We start from the raw sequence: 17,613 nt of genomic DNA, 5'->3' as shown, positions 1-17,613 counted from the left end.
CAGAGAGTTCTCAGTGGTCCTTGGACTCGGCTCAGGAACGCCCGCTCAGATCAGATAAATTTCTGAAAAGAGACACCTGGAGAAAGCAAAAAACTAAAGTAAATGGAGCTCTGGGACCAGGCTAGAGAAGATAGAGGATTAATTCTGCTGAGGAGATGAGCCAGTGGAGAAAAATTTGGAATCACTCAGGTAAGTTGTGTGCACAACCCAAGTAGCAAGAAACTGGTGAGGAGGAAGGGGAGACTCCAAGCAATTAAGAGTCCATAAGAGTACTTTCCCTTTGACAAGAATTGGTGAGCTGTCTGGGTGACTAGTTTGAGAGACTTCAAATCTACAAGAGTGCTCCTACTTCTCTTTGGTAAGACTGAGTGAGTCCTTCATCGAAGGGGACAAAAATACTGTGACCCATGGGAAAGGAGCAATCCAAGGCAGCAGCTCTAAAAACCTATCTAGTATCCCAGAGGATGGCCCTTTAGGAAGAATTGCGACAAAGCACCAACATTTACAATCAAGGACAAAAAGAAAATGATTAAATATTGTTGTTTTGTTTGGGCAGGCACCCCACTTGGAGGAAATGTCTTTTGGCCAAAGTACTGATTCCCCCAAGGTCTGGGTGAGCAATAATTGAATCTATATGTAAATTCAAAAAGAGCCATTTGATACTGAGAAGAGTGACTGCGGCCTTGTGGCTGCTGACTGTGGGACAATTTGGATAACCCCCAGTCAGCAGGCTCTTATGGCTGCAGCTCTGGAACTCCCCTTCTCACTTCCACCCCAGGAGGGGCCAAGAAAAGGAGCTTGATTGATTTAGATCCACCATCTGTTTCCTCTCCTCACAGCCATCTTCTGAGGGAACTTAAGCAAATTAAACAACAAAAAAAATTTTATTATAGCTTTTTATATACAAAACATATGCATGGGTAATTTTTCAACATTGACCCTTATAAAAACTTCTGTTTCAACTTTTCCCCTCCTTCCCCCCACCCACTCCCCTAGAAGGCAGTCCCATACATGTTAAATATGTTAAATATACAATATATATATATAAATAATTACTCAGTTATCTTGTTAAGCAAATATTTAAAAGCAGTTTGTGCTTGTGTGTGTGTGTGTGTGTGTGTGTGTGTGTGTGTGTGCCTGTGTTTTGTTTTTTATCTCAGTCACCTGAATTACAAAGGGAAAGATCTGGACATTTGGGATTTAAAAGTGCAAGTTTTGTAAAAGTGTGGTCTATCCCTACATGGTTTGGGAAATCTAAGGAAATAAAATCTTTCCCCTTTCCCATCACATGGGTTGAGGGAAGAGTACAAATCTTAGGGGGCAGGTCAGAGATATTGTAAAGATTTGGGGAATCTAGAGTGGTGACCTTTTTGAGGGGGAAGAGGAATTATTTTCCAAAAATGTGACCTAAATTTGTATATTTAAATTTAAATGCTATAGGATTAGAATTACTTTTAATTGATGCATTTAGGTTTAAGATTTTAGAAATATGTGTGCATTGATATTGAAGTATTGTTACTAAAAATTTAAATCTGATTTGATTTTAAATAAAAAATTATTAAAATAAAGTTCTCTGGTAATTTACCTAAAAAGATCAGATGTTTGTTTATCCTAATTAGATGAAATATATATGTGTGTATATATATATATAGTACTGTTGCTTTCTAAATTGCACATTGGGTGATTTACAAAAATTGTATGAGCAGTATGTTAATATTTTTTCAGCCCTGTTGGACATGTGGTATGCATTTTATGAAATTTGGTCTAAAGTTATTGAGATATTATCCAGATTCTGAATCTTAATATTTGGGCTTAAAAACAAGAAAGGTTGGTTGGAAAAGCAATTAATAAGACTGAAGATTTTGAAGGAAAAGTTTCTTTCTCTGTCCAAGCCCCACTTCCCCCTACTCCTTGTTCAAGGATGGGTGAATGGGATAGAGAATGAAAGGAAATATATTCAGCATAATGAAGATATTAAAAAGCAAGTAAAAGAAAGCAGAAAAATTTTTGTATCAAAATAAGAAATAAAAATAGAAGGGAAGCAATGTGAATGAAGGATCTGAGAGTTTGAGGACATTTGTGGAAATAGAAAAATAGTTCACTGGTACTTTAAAAACTGTATCAGGGGCAGCTAGGTGGCACAGTGGATAGAGCATCAGCCTTGAATTCAGGAGGACCCGAGTTCAAATCTGATCTCAGATACTTAACACTTCCTAGCTGTGTGACCCTGGGCAAGTCACTTAACCCCAGCCAAAAAGAAAACAACTATGGCAGCAAACAGCCTACTTTTTCAGAAAAGGAAGAAGAGAGTTGGAAGATATTAGAGCAACAATAAAAAATTTAAAAAAAAACATGAAGAATATTAGTAATTACCTAATGGAAAGAGAATGTTAAATAAGGTCATGACTAAAATATATGGTACCTTTTATTAGGGAAGTCATTGAGATGCTCAAGCAAAGAAAATTTGGAAAGGAGGAGCCAATATGACAGAATTAAATCAGGGGCTCATCCAACCTCTCCCCAAATCACCCAAATTCCTTTAAATGATGACTCTAAACAAATTTTGGAGCATCAGAACACTCAAGAAGCTGAGTGGAACATTTTCTAGCTGAAAGTAACTTAGAAGGTCAGCAGGGTAGGAGTCCAGTCTGCAGTCCTGTATAGGTCACACAAGCACAGCCCCAGTCCCAGATCCACCTGGTGTCAGCAAAGCAAGAAAATCCAGCACATAGTGATATGTGTAATTGTAAAACAAATATCTGAAAGGTGTGTGTAATATGTCTAAACATAAATAAGAAAGTATTGAGGATATGTCCCTCCGGAGGGAGGTAATCTGGCTCCAGAATAGTCAGGTTAAATTTTGCTGAAATGATACCAGTGGGTTTAGTGGATCATTTGATAGGATGGGTAGAAGTTTTCCCCAGGACTGTGATGCTTTAACAAGCATTAGTGGAATAGCATTGGAACAAATTGTTCCTAAATATGGATTGGTAGATTCTATTGATTCTGATAATGGAACATACTTTACTTCTAAGGTTTTATAAGAAATAATGGGGAGAGATTGCAAATTGGATGGCAACTGTATACAGGTGGGCATCTAACTGCATCATGGAAAGTGGAAAGAATGAATGATTCTTAAGAAACTGATGACTATGCTAGAAACGAAATTGCCTTGGACCAGATGTTTGCCTATTGCTTTGTTAAAGAATTAGAACTGTCCCCAAAAGTGATCTGAAACCTTCTCTATATGAAATATTATTTAGATTACTTTATTTGGGAGGGAAAATATTTCCTCTTTTGAACCAAAGGATAAGTTTTTAAGGAATTAAATACTGGAAGTGTCCTCATCCCTTTCAGCCCTTAGAAGCAAGGATTGCAGGCCCAGACATCACCTTTAGAGTTCAGGGGACTTGATGCTTACTAAGTCCTGGAAGGAGCAGAGTGGGAAAGTTCTTATCAGGTGTTATTGATGTGTTCAAAGGCTAAGAAGAGATGGACTCAGTAGATCAGGATTAAAGGATCTGTGGAGGAATCTCAAGAATGGATATTAAGGACAATATATAACCTCTAAAATTGACTTTGCACCAGGGCAATTAGGAATGTTTTGGTGGGATGGGAGATTAATTATGCTTAGAGAAATTCTAACAATATTGGTGTTGTACTTGTTATTTATATTTCCAGAAATGTTTATATGAACCCATGTATTGAAGGAAGTTGCATTAACATTTTTTTTAGGATGAAGAAATTATTCATGTTAATTCTGATAAGGTTCTTTAATGTGAAATTAGGACAATCTATACTATGTTCTATGTGAGTTTCAATTGGTTATATTGAATCATTTTAAAGTTGTCCCCATTGTTTAGAGGGATTCCAAGAACAGTGGTCTATGTCTTCTTTATCCCTTTGAACATGGTTAATATCTGAGCATGTTTTGTTATAGATTGGTTATTAAGCATCTTAAAGTAAAATGATTGATGTAATGTTGATTTTAAAACCATCTACTTAGGTATGAAGGTAAACTGTGAACTTTCTAGAATGAATTTCTTACTGTTATCAATATAAGATTATATTCAATACTTATTTAGGATATGTGATCCTTGAGAGCTAAATTCACCTGAAGCTTTGATTAATGAAACTTGCTATTTGAGATAAAATCTCTTGGGACAGTAGCTGATATTACTTTTGAATTCAGGTATAATTGTCTGATGGATCATCAAGTCAGTAACCCACCATCTGAAAGATACCCAAGCTACTCAGTGGAATGATCAGAGATTGAATTTGAATCCAGCTCTTCTTATATCCCAAGACAGTGACTGGATTTAGGTTTGAATATCACTATAGAGATATAGTTTTATGACCCTTCGTAAATCACTTATACTCCCTGGGTCTTGATTTCCTCATTTATAAAATAAAAGTATCACTTTGTGAGAAATACTGAAAAGTCAGATTTCCACAGAAGGCTGTGAGCTTCAAGGTAATGTAAGATACCAAATGTAAGTACCACTGACCAGTGGATTTTCAGAATGTGAGTGTTGTGCCACAGTTCTCTTTTAATGTCCTGACCCAGCTTTCCTAATTGTCCTATTCAGTTACTCTGCCTCAGGTTATAACCATTCCCTCTTAATGTTAGGATAAAGGTCTTATGTCTTAGACTTAGGCTATATCTTTCCCTCTTAATATTTGATGGGATAAAGGTCTTTATGCATTTTAGACATCATTAGAATATCAGGAGCCTCTCCAGTACCTCCCTCCATCCAGGTACCTCCCCCATTATGTCATTGTTCTTGTTACCCAGTAAAAGAATCTTGTATCAGACATTCACTGCCCGATTCTTTGAGCCAATAATCTCATTCAGTCATGGGACCAAACCACGGATCATTTGCTCCCAGTAAATCTCTCCATTAAATAAATTATTAAATTGTTCTCTAATCTCTATCTTGCTCAGTTTCTCTGGCATTACATGAGAAATTAAGAAAGGTTAAGGTTCCAAAAACAATTAAGTTTCACTCTCTCAAAAACCTTGAGCAAATTAGGAATTGGGAACAGTTTTATGATTTTGAGAAAACCACAAGCTTAAGATAATAGTCCATCCAGCACAAATTGGTTGGGGTCAATGACCTGACTGGACTGAATTACTTTTGTGCTTGTTTAGTAGGCTAACTGAATGTTAAATAACACATTCCATAGGAGGAGTTTTCCACCATTTTTGAGCATGGGATGTGTGGCAAGGTGGGGGGCGGGGTGTGTGCTTATACAAATTTAGGGGAAAACATACAGTGGGTATATCAGAAATATTGAAGGGAATGGACTAATGCATTCTCTGAAGGGAGGGGCTGTACCAAGCCAATAGATATAAAGCTTCTCTCTGTCTAAGCTCAGCGTTCTTTCTTCCCGAAGTGGAGTGGACCCCACTTCTGACCAGAAATTGTTAAGACAATTCCTTAAGAGTCTTCTTTAATAAAATTCCCTCTACATCGGAAGTGTGTTTCTAATACCTTGCACGTTTGTTATAATCATCAAATAAGACCGTAGGGTCATGGACTAAAACTTTAGAGCTAAACAAAACTTTAAAAGAACTAAAAGAAACTTTAGAGACCCTGTACTTCAACTCCTTCATTTTATAAACGAGGAAACTCAGGCACAGAAAATCTAACGGCTTGCTTAAAGTCATATAATTAGCAAATAACATCAGGATTAAGATCCACCTCCTCAGACATTACAACCAATGTTACACTTCTTCTTAGGCCCTCTAACTTTATTTATTTTTTTTTTTAATTTTTTTTTCCCACTGAGGCTGGATGTTAAGTGACTTGCCCAGGGTCACACAGCTAGGAAGTGTGAAGTGTCTGAGACCAGATTTGAACTTGGGTCCTCCTGAATTCAGGGCTGGTGCTCTAGCCACTGTGTCACCTAGCTGCCCCCGGCCCTCTAACTTTAAGTGGGATCATAGATTTAAAGCTGCAAGAAGCCTTAGTTTTCATCTAGTCTAATGCCCTCTTTCCAAAGAGATTCTTCCTCTTTTTCTCTGAGGTGTCCAACCCAAATCTCATTCTCCCAAGTTTTCACTCTAAATGATCTATTAAAGTAACATTTAACCCCTCTGTTCTCATCTGCCCATTCCATCCAAGGAAGTCTTCACATGGTTGGGATAGTCACCTCTCTAATTCATTGATGGGTTTGAAGCCTATCAGTTACATTCAATCTGGTTTAGCTGTCTGTCTATATGATTTACTGGGATATAGCCATTGCTTGTACTACACCTTCTTGGAGCCACAGGTGAGAGTTGGCTGAAAGGTAGATGAACAGCTCTAAAAAAGACCCAGCAAGCCCTCACACCAGAGGTGTTAAACCTATTTGCACACCTCCCCACATACCTACGTGCATGCAGACATACATATATGTCTGCATACAGTACAGGTTATAGAGGGTCTGATTGGAGCCAAAAAACTTAGACACTGTGTGACTCTAGTTAAGTCTCCTACCCTAAATTTGCCTTAGTTTCCATATACACAGATAGAAATGAAGGACACATTATTAATGTTTCTTCATCATGTTATATCATCTAAACAATCAACAAAATATTATATCAAGCTCTGCTAGCCTTTGCCTATTTCCAGAGGGTAAATAGTCAAATTAAAATTTTAACCATCAGCCTCTGGAATATGTTTGAGTTGTTTACAGCATACCCCCTCCTGGAATACTTATCTCATAGAAGTATGACTTATATCTCCTTTATGATTTTTGGTTTCCTAAAACCAGAAATCCCATATTATATCTCTTTTTATCTTTCACAATGTTAAGCATAGTGTAATCTCCAGCCTTGGGTGGTGTGAATAGCAGGGAGGAAGGGAAGAACAGGAAGACCATACCTTGGTCACAGTATCTCATAGCTGCTTTACAAAATAGAATAAAGAAAAAAAAAAATAAAAGCAATAATGTGGAGAACTGGGAAATGAGCTCAGAGAAAATGGCAAATATGGTGATTAAAGTGGTTGCAACCCTTGTGGAAGAAAAATTCTATATTGCTTTTGTTGCAAGCCTACCAGAAACAAATTTATATTAATTATTCTAATTCTTAGCAACTCTGCTTAGAGAGAGAAAATAAAAAGATCAGAGTCATGCCTTTGTCTATGTCAATCTCTCACACCCAAGAAGTTTTCACCAACAACTTACAATATTTCAAATTGATCAGGCAAAGTTCACCAATAAGATAAAAACATAGTCACAAACTTCAATGACAGATTGATTCATCAAACAAAGCAATAATTTCTCAATTTCAGGCTTACCTTAGAGAATCATTTTCCTAAAACCATTCAATCTTTCATTGGCTTCCTCTATTTTCCTTTCCATCTGATCAAAGATGAACTCCAGAGATTATTATTCATAAATTTAATCAAAGTAGTCTTCATACTCTTGTCCTAATCAATTTTAAAGAAGAGTTTTTCCTGGGTTGATTCCTAGGTATCTCTTAGGGAATGATTTAGAAATTTGTCAGATTTTTAATAAGAATGCTATAAAAAATGTTCAGCGTTAGATATTGTTTTGGAATTAATAGTTAAATAAATACTCATGAAGTTTCTCATTCAGATTAAACCAAGGACTTTAAAATATGCTCTAATATTGTTTTTTAATATGTAGCCAAAAGAAGAATGGGAAGTTGAGGAGAGTGGGTCTTAATGTGCTTTCATATCCTCAAAAATGTGCTTTAGAAGTTCAAAGGAAAGAGAAATCTCTTCTATCTGTTTATGAGACTACCAAATGGCTCAGTGGATAAAGCACTGGGCCTGGAGTCAGGAAGATATGAGTTAAAACCCAGCTGCAGAGATTTACTAACTTTGTCATGATGAGCAATTCCCTCAACTGTAAAATGGGGTACCACTTATGTGTCAGGATTATTATGAAGATCAAATGAGAAAACATTGGTAAAGCATTTAGTACAGTAGCTGAACATAGTAGATGTGCTATAAAACGCTAGCTCTGATTATTACTATCTAGACTAGAAGAGATGGGATAATATCAAGAATTAGAAGAGGATTCCTGAGGGAGGTGATCTCCCAGTATTTCAGGATTTGGAAGGGATCTCAGAGGAGCATCATAGCGTAGTTTATAGTGTCTGACTGGAGCCAAAAGACTTAGACACTGTGTGACTCTAGTTAAGTCTCCTACCCTAAATCTCCTACCTCCTCATCTGCAAATTAGAGATAATTATAGCACCCTTCTTCCAGGGTTGTTTGGAGCATCAAATGAGATGATACATATAAGGTGCTTCACAAACCTTGAAGTGCAACATAAATGCTCATTATTTTTTCAATGGCATCAAATCCAACTCCTAACTGAATTGGAAGCCCCTCCACATCCCTAGCAAGGAATCATTCAGCGTTTTATTGAAGACCTGGAATAAATGAAGTTTCTAACACCTAAAAGATGGACAGGATATTGTTAGGCAGCCATGAAACAAGGGCGTTCTTGGTATGAGGAATGGAATGAATGAATGGAATAAAGCTATAGAGACAAAGAAGGGAAGGACATGTTCTGGGAATAACGAGTAGTCCAATGTGGCTGGAACTTAGGACACATGAATGAATGAGAGATGAATTAAAGCTGAGAAGGTTGGTTGGAGATGGGTTGTTGCTACCTGAGAGACAATGATTCCCTAGGGCCTATCACTGTCAGGAAGCAGGACCAACCTCTGCTTGAGCAGGAGGATATGAATGAATGGTAAATGGATAAGTAAACAAAATAAAAAATATTAAGTGATCATTATGTGCAAAATAAACAGGCCCTCTCACCCTCAAGGAGCTCACAATCCAATGTGAAAAGCAACATTTTTGGAAGAGGATTAATTTTTAGGATTAAGACTGAAAAAATGATAATGCTTCTTCTTTAATGTTATTTTCACTAATAAAAATCAGAGTTTCTGACATAGAACCATTGTGCCAAAGACTCACTAAGGCAAATGCCAGACTACATCTGCACAGGGGCTGCTTTCTTGATAAGCTCTGGGGGACAAAAAGGAGATAGACAAGTTCTGCTGTTCCCCAGGCTGTTGTGTTCACAGACTTGTGCTATCACCATGGGGTTTAAAGGGCAGCAACAGCTGATGGACTGGTGGTGGTCTAGATAGCCTGGTAGGTGCTGCCTCCTGTCTCTTCTCTAGATTTCCTCATTGCTTTTCTGTAGAATGGCTTGGCTGCCTTGTATGTGACAATTAGTGGGCAATTGGCAGGGATTGCTTTTGAGTAATGGCTCTGGGCTGGCTTAGTAGAGCTATTCCTAATTCCAAATGATGTGTTTAATGTTCAGGTACCAAATGTTGAGGTTCAATCATGAGAAGAACTCACAATGGCCATTCTCTTTGGCAAAAGGTAGATTTATTTAGAAGAGGAGGTTATAGACAAAATAAAGAGGTAAAACAAATACCAGGAGTGGTAACTATAAAACAGTGTTAGGAGAGCATATATAATTAGCAAGGAAACTGATTTTAGTAAGGAAACAGGTTTTAACAATTAATAGTTAATGATGGAAAGGACATATTGCCTAATGGAATTCACAATTAACCAGGAGAAAGAGAACGCCCCTTGAGATCAGAGTATCCCCTTAGTTGGCAACCTAAAATCCTAAAAGGGATTTAACATTCTAAAAGAGTTAGCTATAAAAAGGAGAAACACAACATGAGGCAAAATGCTCTGGGTGGGCTATAACCCCAAGAGGGACTCAGCAAAAATGCTGTGTGCGGTATGGATAGATTTATGGGGGAAATTTAACTTTGGGGGTTTGACATAACTTGGATTTCTTAGCTGAACAGAGCAAAGTGGTGCTACTCTGACCTCTTCAGAAGGTAGGACTATGAGACCAAATGGATCCCCATCAGTGCCCTTCCCTGCCTGCCCCAGAGAGCAATTCCATCAATACTTCAATTTTTCTCTGCCAACCACACCCAGCTACTCAGAACCTCATCTGCTCTAGGAGGCTGAGCTGGGAACAAGAGCAGTGGCTACTCCCAAGGTTCTTAGGGCTTCCTTGTCCTTTGTTGGCCGTTGATTAATAGCTCATGGCAAAGAGGCTGAGACCCTTTCTTGTTATGATTACTCCCCTCCGTGCTGGCCAGGATAGAAATAGGGCTTGTAGAGACGAGACATTGCTATTCCCCTGGGTCTGGGTCCCAGATCACATGAACTTATTTGCTGGAAGGATTCTATAGTAACTCTTTTTGTAAGAAAAATAATTGCTCAATTCATGTGATTTGTAATTATTCATTTTTGTTTGTTTTATTTAAAATACCTTTATGCTTTTATTGGTACTTCTCATTTTTCTCCAGACTGAAACCAAAATCATTTCCTCAATGTTCTTCATGAATTTAACCATTCTAATCATCTTATTCATTTCTTTTCTCTATATTAGCATTATGTTACTTTTTGTTTGTTTGTTTTTTGGGGTTTTTTAACATAGTTCCCAATCTTTAGCCACAAGGAGCCTATCAATGGGTTGACAGTCATACAGTGTCAGAGCTTAAGAGACAACCTTACAGAACAATCTAGTTAATCTTTTTATTTTACAAATGGAGAATGAGGCTCAGAGAACTTAGAATCCAAGTATCTGGAGTCTTAGTCAAATGTTCTTTCTACTACACTATGGCTACCTCTCAATATGAGAATTTTCCAGGAAATAAATGATGATAGGCCCTTGGAGGAAGAATAAGATTCTTGAAGATCTTTAATATTTATAAACCACAGGATATTCTACAATCTTAAATCTTTCCTGATTCCCAATCACCATGTTGTGTATCAATGCTACCATCTAGTGGAGATATATTAAAGAAATGGTCATTTAAGCAAAAAGTTAATTTTTTAAAAATTGACTCTGGAGAGTAGCCAGTGGAGGAAAATCAGGCTTGGGAAGAGCCTTTAGATCTAGGATCCATTGATGAAAATGAAGAGCAGAAGTTGGGAGAAGCAAAAACAAAAAGGAGGCAAAATAGCTATCTCTGAATATTTGAAAATATTAATCTGGAAAAGGACTTAAATTTTATCTTTTTGACTCCAGAATGGGACTAGGAAGACTAGATAAAAGATATGCAGGAGATTTAGGTTTGATATCAGGAAAAACTGCAAAAATGAAACAGGCTGCCTTGAAAGTTAAAAGATTCCCTCTCATTGAGACACTTCAGCAAAATCTGTATGATTTAATTTTCCAGAAAATTGTTCTAGAATGGGTTGCATCAGATGATCCCAGAGATCTCTTCCAACTTTAAAAAATTCTTTTCAATATAAATCAATGGAATCCTAGAAAAAAATGGTCTCCTTTGAGCAAGAATATGCCAGATAAATATAAACATGTATAAAAAGGCTCTGTAAACCTTCAGGAACTATATAAATACTACCTATTCTCCAACAGTTATAAATGCCTTGAGATTCACAAAGCCCTTTATACACAATATAGGATTATGGAAAGATGCTGGATTTGGCACCAGAGGACCTCTATTCAAATACTGTACTGGCTTTGTTACTTACTAACCATGTGTCTTTGAACAAGTCATTTAAGCAATCTAGAAACCATTCAGTTTCCTTATCTAGAAAATGAGGGTTTTGGACTAGATGGTTTCTGTAATCCTTCCAGAGCTCAGTCTATGATCCTATGAGCAAATCTATGAAGTACTACAGGCTTTATTACCCCCATTTAACAGACAAGGAACCTGAGGTTCAGAATAATTAAATGACTTGTAGGAAGGGTATCCCAAAAGTTTGGTGTTACAGTTTTAAGCCATAAAGCTATATGAAAAGGTTGACAGTCATATAATGTTAAAGCTATTATTTCTAATATTTTTATATGCTTTATACAAGTGTTGTTGATCATTTAAGTCAAGTCCATCTCTTCATGACCTCAGTTGGAGTTTTCTTGGCAAAGATACTGAAATAGTTTGCCATTTCCTTGTCTGGCTCATTTTCCAGATGAGGAACTAAGTCAAACAGGAATAAGTGACTTTCCTTGGGTCACATAGCTAGAGTCTGAGCCCAGATGTGAATCCCAGAAGATGAGCCTTCCTGATTTCCAGACCAGTGTTGTATCGATTGCCCACCTACATTCCCCTAGTTTGGGCATACTAATCAAAAAAGTCAGTGCTCTTTTAATGCCATGTTCAACATACTGCATTACCCCAAGCTTCCTCTCTAGACCTCTAAGAAAGAGCTATCCCCAAGCAAACCTGTAAAGTTCATTTTCACCTTCCCTAGTCTATTGCTCATTCTTCCTCTCTACTTTCCATAATACATTATGTCATTCCCTCCCTCCCACTCCTCTTCCCTTCCCCCACTTCATAAAAACAATCAAAATCTACTATATGGAAGACTGGAGTGTCAGTCATTTATACTTGAGTAGGAATTAAAACATCATGTTATCACTTTTCTCAATTGTATTTGTATTTTTATATTTAGTTGTTTCAGTCATATCTTCATGACTCCTTTTGGGGTTTTCTTGGCAAAAATACAGGTGTTGTTTGCCATATCCTTCTCCAGATCATTTTGCAGATGAGAAAACTAAGGCATACAGGATCATATATCCAGAACAAATCTGAAGTCATTTTTGAATTCAGGAAGATGAAACTTCCTGATTCAAGACCCAGTGCTAGGTAAAGAAATCTCAGGCATTAAAAAGCTATTTTAGGGCAAAACAATCTTTTTCTGTAGCTCAAAAATCACCTACAATAGAAAATCTTCTGTAGGAAAAAAGATAATGCTTGTCTTTCATAAGAAGAGGAAGTCTTCTTTATTAGCCTGTGGACATTATACTGTAAAGGCATTTGTCCTATCCCACAGCAGCCAAAGCCAGGACATGCCAATCTTTATGTAATCTCCTGCTGTAGTAGGGGACAGGGTAATCCCCACCTAGAACCGAATAGATGAGTCCAGTTGTTTAAAGAAGAAAAATGAGACTTCTTCTTGGCAGAAAAAAAAATGGCTTCAGGAACAAGAAAATGATAATTCATAATCATGATAAATGATAACCAAAATAGATTGTATCAGCATATAAAATTATTTCAGAATCAAAGTAATTCTTTTAAGTTCATTTTGCTTAAGACTTGTCAATACGAGGATTCTGGGAAGATAGTGGAATAAGACAGAAAATTACCTGGCTTTCCCAAATTCTCCACAAATAATTTAAAATAATACCTCTAAGTGACCTTTAGAGCTGCAGAAATAATTTTTAAATCAGAATAAAGCAGTTTTCTGGCTTAAGAAAACTTGGTTAGGAAAGACCTGATCTCCCAGAGTGGTAGTCTGTTTTTACTGATGTATACATACTTCAGGGAAAACACCATCAAATTAAACAAGTCCTGAGGCAGTTCTATTGGCTGCAACCTCAGCTTCAGGAACCAATTCATGAACCATGTGAGGATGTGGCCAATTAACAGAGAATTTCAGGATCCTCTGCAGGTACTGGATTCAGGATGCAGATGAGCTGATCAGATTTGGTCCTGGGCTGTGGGCAAGGAGGCAGTGGTCCTCAAACTTTTTTAAATGGGGGCCAGTTCACTGTCCCTTAGACTGTTGCAGGGCTGGACTATAGTAAAAACAAAAGCTCGCACTCCGTCTCCACCCTCAGCCCATATTGCCTTACAGGCGGGCCGCATAAACGTCCTCAGCAGGCCACATCTGGACCTCGGGCCGTAGTTTGAGAACCCCTGGATACTCTGGGGAATGTGGTCACTGAGAGACAGGGGTCCTTTTGGGTATGGTCACTTGCAGAAGAGTGGAATCTTGTTTTGATGACAAGACAGAGGGATAAGCTGAAACTTGCAATCCCAAAAAGAACCAAAGGAAATAAAAGTTTCTGGTAAAAAGAAACTGGGGTCATTCATGTGACTCAGGGGTGGAGAGAAGTACCCACAGTCAGACTTCCAGATGGGCTCTATTCCTAAATTGTGTGGGATAATGTGCTTTTGTTTTCTGAACTCTGACTCTAATGTAAAGTCAGCAACCTAAATAAATAAATTAATTAATTAGTTAATTAGTTAATTAATTAATAATAATAATAATCAGCTTTTAAAAAAAAAAATGAGTAAACCAAAGAGAAAAAAAAAAAACCAACCATAGAGAATTACTATGGTGGCAAAGAAGATCTGGGTTAAAACTCACAAGACTGGGAAGCCAAAATAGCTCTACTTAAAAGGAGAATGCAAAATAGTCACAAGCCCCAAAAAACTTAAAAGGGATTTTAAAGATAAAATTAAAAGGGTTGAGGAAAAATTAAAGGAAAAATAAAAGTAATGCCAAAAAAAACAAAAACAAAAAAACAAAACTACAAAAAGAAAGTCAATCAATTAAAAAAAGAGGTCCAAAAATTATGAAAGAAAATAATTATATAAAAATTAGAATTGGGTAATGGAAAGCTAATGGCTTCATAAGATACCAAAAAAACAAAGTCAAAAGAATAAAAAATAGAAGACATTGTGAAACATCTCATTAGGAAGAGGAAAAAAAAAAACTGACCTGTAATATAGATTGAGAAAAGTCAGTATAAGAATTATTGGACTATGAATTTTATGATTAAAAAAAAATCTTGACATTATACTTCAAGAAATTGTTAAGGAAAATTGCCCTGAAGTTTTAGAAATAGAGGATAAAATAGAAATTGAAAAAAATCCGTGGATCACCACCAAAAAAAGATCCAAGATGAAAACTCAATAGTAACATTATGGCTGTTTTGAGGTTCCCAGATCAAAGAGAAAATACCAAAAACAACTAGAAACAATTTAAATACTGTAAAGCTCAGTCAAAATAACACAAGATATAGCAGTTTCTACATTGAAAGATCAAAGGAGGAGCTAATAAGTGGTACAGTGGGTAGAATAGTGACTGGAGTCAGAAGGACCTTGAGTTCAAATCTAGCTTTAGATACTTGATACTAGTGATGTGACCATGGAAAAGTGACTTAATCTGGGTGGCCTCAAGAAAAAAAAAAATTGATCTGGCATGGGAGATATTTTTGGAAAATTAAAATACTATTTTAAAAAAAAGACCAAAAAGAGCATGGAACATGATATTCCAAAGAGCATAGACATGGTCTTAAAACCAAGAAAAACTTATTCAGAAAATCTGAGTGATGGGCAGCTAGGTGGCACAGTGGATAGAGCACCAGCCCTGAAGTCAGGAGGACCCAAGTTCAAATTTGGCCTCAGACACTTAACACTTCCTACCTGTGTGACCCTGGCAAGTCACTTAACCCCAATTGCCTCAGCAAAAAAAAAAGAAAAAGAAAAAAAAAATGAGAGTGTAATTATGCATGGGGAAAAAATGGATATCTAATTAAAGGACTTTTTGGTGTTTGTGTGGAAAAGACACAGAAATTAATGGAGTATTTGACCTACAAGAATCAGGAGAAATGGAAGACATTTATAAAAGACTAATTACAAAGGATTTAATAAGGCCAAACTATTGACATTATCTGTAACTCTTAAAAATGATAGCATTACTAGGGTGTTTAAAAGAGCTTATCTAATTTTTTAAAATTTTATTTTAAAATATTTTTGACAGTATATACGCATGAGTAATTTTTTTATAATATTATCCCTTGTATTCATTTTTCCAAATTATCCCCTCCCTCTACTCCCTCCCCTTGATGACGGGCAATCCCATACATTTTACATATGTTACAATATAACCTAGATACAATATATGTGTGTAAATACCATTTTCTTGTTGCACATTAACTATTAGATTCCGAAGGTGTAAGTAACCTGAGTAGATAGAGAGTAGTAATAACAATTTACATTCACTTCCCAGTGTTCCTTCTCTGGGTGTAGTTGTTTCTGTCCATCATTGATCAACTGGAAGTGAGTTGGATCTTCTTTATGTTGAAGATATCCACTTCCATCAGAATATATCTTCATACAACATTGAAGTGTACAGCGATCTTCTGGTTCTGCTCATTTCACTCAGCATCAGTTGATGTAAATCTCTCCAAGCCTCTCTGTATTCCTCCTGCTGGTCATTTCTTACAGAGCAATAATATTCCATAACCTTCATATACCATAATTTACCCAACTATTCTCCAATTGGACATCCATTCATCTTCCAGTTTCTAGTCACTACAAAAAGGGCTGCCACAAACATTTTGGCACATACAGGTCCCTTTCCCCTCCTCAGTATTTCTTTGGGATATAAGCCCAGTAGCAGCAATGCTGGATCAAAGGGTATTCACAGTTTGTGGGCATAATTCCAGATTGCTCTCCAGAATGGTTGAATTCTTTCACAACTCCACCAACAATGCATCAGTGTCCCAGTTTTCCCACATCCCCTCCAACATTCATCATTATTTGTTCCTGTCATCTTAGCCAATCTGACAGGTGTGTAGTGGTATCTCAGAGTTTTCTTAATTTGCATTTCTCTGATCAGTAGTGATTTGGAACACTCTAAAAGAGCTTATCTAGAGAGAAGGCTTGGGCTAGAACCTTATTCTCATCAAAACTACTGGGGAAAAGAGGGAAAAATGTGTGTGTGCGTGTGTGTGTGTGTGTGTGTGTGTGTGTGATATGTATGTATGTATGTATAAAAATCTTTTTAAAGAGAAATAGAAAGGTAAGGGGATAGAATAGAAAAAGGATTTGTAAAAAAGTATACAGATCAAGAAATAGGAAACGAAGGAAAAGATTCTTAGAAGGGAGGGTAGATTAAGGAGGAAAAGGGAAGGATTCTTAGAAAGTGAGTAGATTAAGGAAGCTGTGATCAGAAGTAAATTAGGCTCCCTCCTCTAAACTGGCCTTTCTACTCTTGATTCACATTATTTCCTTTCATGCTTTTTGCCATTCCAGATAAACAGTGTTTATCTGTTTCCCATCATAACATTCTATCTCCTATTTTCGTGCATTCACACAGGTTGTACCTCTCACCTAGAATGGGCTTCGCTCTATCCCTCAGAATGCTCATATTGGTTGGAGGTTGTCCTTGTTCCCAAAGGAAACCAAAAAGATATGTTGGAGTCCGGTCACAGTGTGTCTAACTGTGGCTGACCAGGCCAATATGAGTTCAGAATGCTCTGCCATTGTTGACATAAATAGTCCATTTGAATATTTGGGGTGACTTTTCCAACTTTGCTCATTTCGCGTTTCATCTGAGCTAATTCAATTCTGTTTGTTCATAGACCATTGCACCTTTCCTAAGGAGAGCACACCATGCTAGGAGATTCTGTACCAGTGTCTCCCATGTCATTCAAGCAATTCTAAAGGTCTTAAGGATACTTAAGAGTGTCCTTGTATTCAAGGTATCTTTTAAGCTCAAATATTATTTCTTCCATGAAACCTTCTGGTTTCCTTTTCTCCTACCTCCCAATCCCATATACCCATTCTTATTGTTCCCTATTCAAAATGGTGTGGTCACTTTGTATAATATGTTAGAACAAAGTCCCTGAAGGCAAAGACTATATAAATATACAACAACTAATCACCAGGATAATATACTAGGAATACAGAGATGGTTCAATATCAGGAAAACTAGCAGCATAATTGACCATATTACTAATCAAACTAACAAAAGTCATATGATTCTCTCAATAGATACAGAAAAATTATGTGACAAATTACAATACCCATTCCTACTAAAAAACACTAGAGAGCATAGG

Source organism: Sminthopsis crassicaudata, chromosome 1 (assembly GCF_048593235.1).
Source record: "Sminthopsis crassicaudata isolate SCR6 chromosome 1, ASM4859323v1, whole genome shotgun sequence".
NCBI classification, from domain to species: Eukaryota; Metazoa; Chordata; class Mammalia; order Dasyuromorphia; family Dasyuridae; genus Sminthopsis; species Sminthopsis crassicaudata.
The sequence above is the reverse complement of the archived record's forward strand: the minus strand, read 5'-3'. Positions refer to the sequence as shown.